Below are 6,342 nucleotides of genomic sequence, written 5' to 3' on the forward strand. Positions count from 1 at the left end.
TTACTCACTGTATGTTACCTTGAATTTGTGAAGAAAACTTTGTTGTTCCCGCATGCCCCAACATTTTCATTATTTTTGAGAGATGAATTTTCTTGATACTTTTCAAAGCTTTCTTTATACAATTCTATCTGTATTATGTATTTTTCAGATTTTTAACAATCATAGATACTTAAAGAAATACCTCCACGTTGAATGGAGAATCCAAAAAAGGCAAACATTCTTCATTATTTGAAGTGATTGGGGTCCAAGTTTAACAACAGCAAAACTACATAAAATCTGTTTCAGAGGGCTGTTCATCTGTTTACAAACACCCGCACAACTTGTGCACTATAATTGAAGTCTCATTTATCCAGCTGTACGCTCAGTGCTTCCCAAACATCAATTTTCACTAAAATGCTACACTATAAAACACTTCTGCCTATGAATAGCACACCCTGAGCGTGCCTTAGCAGCTGCATGTGTATGAGCTCCACTTGAGTCGAGGTCGAATGCAGGTGTGTGCCTAGACATGCTACTTGTCTGTGTGTAAAGCTGTTTGAACTAATGTGTCTTTTTATTTGTAACATTTTATTGAAAATGCATGTGTTTGGGAAGTACTGATCATCCATCCATTTCTGTACTTGAATATGCTTGAGGGTCGCGGAGGGGCAGGAGACTTTGTAAAGTGCTGTTTTGATATAGTTTTGTCGATGAATGAAGTCACTGGGGACAGCATTTAACAACAGCAAAACCATATCAAAACATCCATTTAAACTTGTGCAGTATAATCCAACTCCCAAATATCCAGCTGTATGCTCAGTACTTCCTAAACACATGCATTTTCACAAAGTTGCTGTTAATATAAAACATTTTTGCCTATAAGTGTTTCTGAGTGTGTCTGAGGATGAGCGTGGGTATGAGCTCAAACACATGCATGTAGGGGCATCGGTGGCTTAGTGGTAGAGCAGGCGCCCCATGTACAAGGCCGTTGCCGTTGCCGTAGCGGCCTGGGTTCGAGTCCAGCCTGTGGCCCTTTGCTGCATGTCATCCTCTCTCTCTCCCCCTTTCACACTTAACTGTCCTGTCCATTTAAGGCAAAACAATATCTTAAAAAAAAAAAAACATATGCATGTGGCCAGGTGCTGGACTGTCTGTACTGAAATGTTGGAAACGTGACATGTTTTTTTGTGTGTGTGTGTGTGTGTGTGTGTGTGTGTCTGTGTTTGTTTTGGATTCTCCATTCACTCTGGAGGCAAGCAAGAGACATGCATGTGTTTGAGAAGTACAGAGCATATGATTATACTACACAAGTTGTGTGAAAGGTTGAGAATTTACATTTTGATGTAGTTTTTCTGTTGTAAGTGCGGTCCCCTTTTACCAAGTTTCATTTGCCTTTTTTTAATTCTCCGCTCATTGTGGAGGCATGCAAAAAAACCAATGTTTTCTTCATGAATTTAACATAACAATGTGTAATTGATATCCAAAAATATCCATGATGGTTAAAAATCAGAAAATACATAATACAGACAGAGAATCATATAATAAAGTTCCTAAAAATATCAGGAAATACTCAACAATTAACAATATTTATAGGAAATAATTTGCTAAAAAATCATCTAAATCACTCATTATACACAAACTTCCTGCAGTTATTGGGCTCACTATTTGGATTGATTGTACAGTTTATCAGTTGTTCTGTACTGTTACAGTTATGCATTTAATATAATTGAAAATATCCAGAAAATGTATCACTTAGACAGGGGATGTCAGTTTAGTCAATCATAGAAAAAGGGTTGGTCAGGAAAAAAGGTCAGGAACAACTCCCTTAGAACATAAAGACAAAACACAGAGCCCAGAAAGTCCAATCAGATGTGATTTATTTTAAATATTTAAAAAATATATACAGATTATTTACATGATATAAATACATGAAGACAATTTAAGTTAGTAGGGCAGGAACAGAATACTGGCCATTGAGAACATTTTGATCATTTATATACACTTATTTACATGTCAGAGGCAGTGATCATGATCAGCTCCTTGTATTATAACAGCAGTGTTTCAGTTCCAGTGTATCATCTGCAGTGCAGTGGTGGAGTCTTAAAGCTTGGATGTCTGATGGAGTCTCGTTGTATGAGTCTGACTGGAAGCTGTTGTCGTTGTCATCTTTGTCATGCTCCCAGCTCCATTCTTCTCCTGCCTGAAACAACATATGACACTGTTAGTAAAAATCACTGGAGATCTGACACATTCACAGCAGTATTTTATATTGGACACTGTGGTGTCTGAAGTTAGTGCAGTCCATCCGTTCTTACTTTTCTTTGTTTTTCAGAATGAGTTGTCCGAGTGGTGACTTTGGATTAACACATTTTTTCATATCTGCTGTTGTAATACTAGGAGAGAAGAGAGAGGCATGTTAGAGAGAAGCTGAAGAAATGCAGAAGAATGACATGTTGGTAAATGTGGCTTAATTCAGCTCATTTACTCACATAATCTCTGTATGTGGACAGAAGTTACTTGGGCTGTGTATGACTGGCTCTCCCTTGATGAGCTTCGGACTGATCCTGCCAATAAAACTGTAACACTTGCACTTACTGGAAGGGTCCTGTTGTCCTGTGGGAAGAAAAGACACAACCTTATTAATTGCTGATCATCTCTTTAAGGTAGCCTAAACTGTGCAGGATTTTTTTTCTTTAAATAATAAACTAAGTATATCAACTTTTCTGCTGAAATCAGCTGCATCCAAGATGCAGCATTACAGCAAAACACCCCATATTATCATACAGTTACAGAAAGCATGTAGAAAATAGTTCAAGTGTTGTACTAAAGTGGGATGTCAGTTCCATCACAAGTACAAAACAATCACAGAACACTGAACTGTTGACAGTACCTTGTGCACAGAGGACAAGCAGGCTGGCGAGAAAGGCGATGACAGCTGAATTCATAGTTGTTGGCTGTAGACAGGTTATGGCTCACACTGTGTCTTTCTTCAGTCTGGACTCCTGATGATGTACAACTCACAGGAGAACTGTCTTTTATACACTGGTCAACAGCCACAGAACTGCTGTACAGTATGATGCAATGGTTTCACTCTCCAGTTTGACTTTCACTTTCTCTGTCCGTTCCTTTTTCCTCTCATATGCCTGTTTCTCAGGAATTAGAGACACTTCTCCTCCAGAGGCTTTGTTTCAGAGAATCATTAAAGGAGCATTAGATTTCCTCCAGTGTTCATAGATCATAAGGTTTTTAATGGGAGCCAGATATCCACATTGGTCTCTTCCTCTCCAAACCAAACAGACCCTGTGATTTAAACTGGTAAAAAGATAGAATCAAGCACTTTCATGTTGGAAAATCTGTTTTCCAACACTGCTCGCTGTGAAGGGGCTTGTAACTAAGGTGGCCGATGCAAAAATATGGAGCCAGTTTTTGGTTTGTCCATTCTGGGCTACTGTAAAACATGGCGATGCAACATGGCAGTCTCTGTACACAAGGACTTGTTCCCTTTGTAAATATAAACTGTCCATTCTAAGGTCATGAAAACACAACAATTCCTATTTTCAGGTGATTATACACTAAATATTATTATAACATTCCATTTCTCCCATCATATCCTCCTAAATCCTACACACTGAAACTTTAAAGTGTATATAATGGCTTTGTCTTGTAATATTGTATCCATACAGCTGAGAGGTCTCTCAGGGAATCAGTTCAATTCATTTCAGCTTTAATGTCCAAATTCTTGCATACAACAATTTGTTAAATGAAAACATGAATGACTGTCTAATGTTGTGTTCACACCAAACACGATGGGAATTTTTATGTTGCGTTACTTGCATGAGTTTGAATACGAGAATATTTTGTTTCCCTGCTGAAAGACTGAGGTTGCAGGTACAAGCGACCAAAATATGTTTCCTCCATGGGGTGGCTGGGCTCAGCCTTAGAGATAGGGTAAGGAGCTCGGACATCCAGAGGGAGCTTGGAGTTGAGCCGCTGCTCCTTCGTGTTGAAAGCCGCAGTTGAGGTGGTTCTGGTATCTGATCAGGATGCCTCCTGGGCACCTCCCAGTGGTGTTCTGGGAAACTCCAACTGGTAGGAGGCCCCGCGGTAGACTCAGAACACGCTGGAGGGATCATATATATCGTCTGGCCTGGGAATGCCTCAGGGTCCCCCAGGAGTAGCATTGCTAGGGAGATGGATGTCTGGAATACTTTGCTCAGCCTACTGCCCCCGCGATCCAGCTTCAGATAAGCAGTTGAAAATGGATGGATGGATATTTTGTGTTGATTTGCTTCATACGCGAATAACTCACATCATAAGCATATGAAATTGCTGAATCAATAAATGAACTTCCACCGGTACGTCCTCAGCATCATATGTCCCTGGAGAATCTCAATGCTGATTGGCTACCGTGACAGGAATGAACTCTCGAATGAACGTATGATGCAAAATCGTGCTACTTGCCTCATTAGTGCAGCTTAATTCACACATCTCGCATTGTTTGCATTGGTCGCATCAATCACGTCGTCCGATGGGAATAAAAAATGGCATCTAATGGCATCTTTATACTGACTTTACATTTAACTCACTTGTGCAAACTGTTGTATTTGCGTCTGGTGTGAACACAAGATAAGACCTGGAAATACACAAAGATGGTGATTGTGTCATAAGATAGGTATTATTCTATGTATCTGAGTGGGAAATCATGTATTTACATTAATACATATACCAAAAGGCATCTTTCAGATAATGAGGTAGTTGAAATTAAATTTTAAAAAACCCTCTAACCTTAGTCTATTCTAATGAATTCCCACTAAACTCTTGCTCTGCTTGAAAAAATAGTGAAAAACATCCCTTTTTTGCTGACTGGCTGAATAAATTAAAGTGTTTCAGTTTCATTTTGTTTCCTCTTTTCTGTGGTTTGAGGGGAATTCCCTGAATCAGACATGACTTGCTCAACAGGATGTGGTAAATATGGACATGTATTTGGATCACTGGTGACCATGTAGTGCACTGGGTCATATTACTGACATCACAGTCTGTAACAGATTACATTCTGGCGGTTTGAAAACGTGCTTTTCTTGGTGATGCTAATGTGTAAATGCTTTAATAGTGACTGCTGAAGTAACTAGTTTCATGTGGAATAGTCTTATTATAGTTGTTTACACACATGTGGAAATACCGCATAAACAGAGGACACAACAGAGTTTAATTTGATCATATCCTTTCCAACAAACACCACAGAGATTTATGGATATCAACAACTTCTCCCTGAGGTGAGGGTGAAAACCACAGAGGGAGAGTATCTGAATGGTTACACTTTTAGCCCACTTTTAGTTCACATGACTTTGCAGTGATCATTTTATAAATCATTTACATCATCATTTATAGTACGGTGGAGGTGTTAACACAACCTGCTGGAAAACATTTGGATAGGTTAAAGGTGTCATACAATCTATCAGATAGCACAGCTATCAGAAACGATTGTAAATTTATATGTGAATTAAACAGAATCAGTAACTTTTATTTCACACACTCTTATTTACACAAGTGCAGTTTTTCCATCACTGCTACTAATGCAACTGTAGCCAGTGTCTCACTGTCACTATCCTCATTCATATTTTAGGAAACCACAAATTATATTCAGCCACAAAAAAGCCTGAAAACCTGGAAATCAAAACAGTAGTACAGAGAGTTGTTGCATAGAGATGATACACTGTCTCATCTAGTTGCACTGGTGTGAACCGGCAGGTTTTTAGAACATTGCACAACGGCACATTGCAAGTAGCTGCCTGTTTCAACTCGTCTCATTGTAAGGGTCTTTGGTCTGAACTGGGCTTTAAATGGTGACAGCTAGGGCAAACGTTATTCAATTCAATTCAATTCAATTTTATTTATGCCTAAACTGTCAATCTGGGGTTACGCCATGTTGACATTGCCCAACCAAAGTTGTCCCCATTGTAGCCACTTGACAAAGGACGGCATCCACCACTCACGCAAAGTGACCATGCCCCCAGTTATGCATAACTTAAAGCCTTAAAAAGAATTAAGAGGGTGATTTCTATAAAAACTTACCCCCATACAGTTGTCATGAATGTGGAAATTAGCTTCTACCAGGCTGTACACATGTTTATTTCTGCTGTACAGTTGAGAATTTTAAGATGGGTTTCTTGCGAAAGGTGCAGGGATGAGTCCTATGACATGGAAATGAGTTAGCATTTTTGCATTTCAGGGTCCCTCATCTGAAAATCGGCGGGATTTTTGATGGGTTTTTGGTTAGATGCATGAAATAAGGACTGTGCTTAACACAAGCTCAAGAGACTTTAATGTTGTTGTTGTTTAATGCCATTTGAAAGTGACACAGTA

The sequence above is a fragment of the Epinephelus fuscoguttatus genome, linkage group LG6 (assembly GCF_011397635.1).
Source record: "Epinephelus fuscoguttatus linkage group LG6, E.fuscoguttatus.final_Chr_v1".
NCBI classification, from domain to species: Eukaryota; Metazoa; Chordata; class Actinopteri; order Perciformes; family Serranidae; genus Epinephelus; species Epinephelus fuscoguttatus.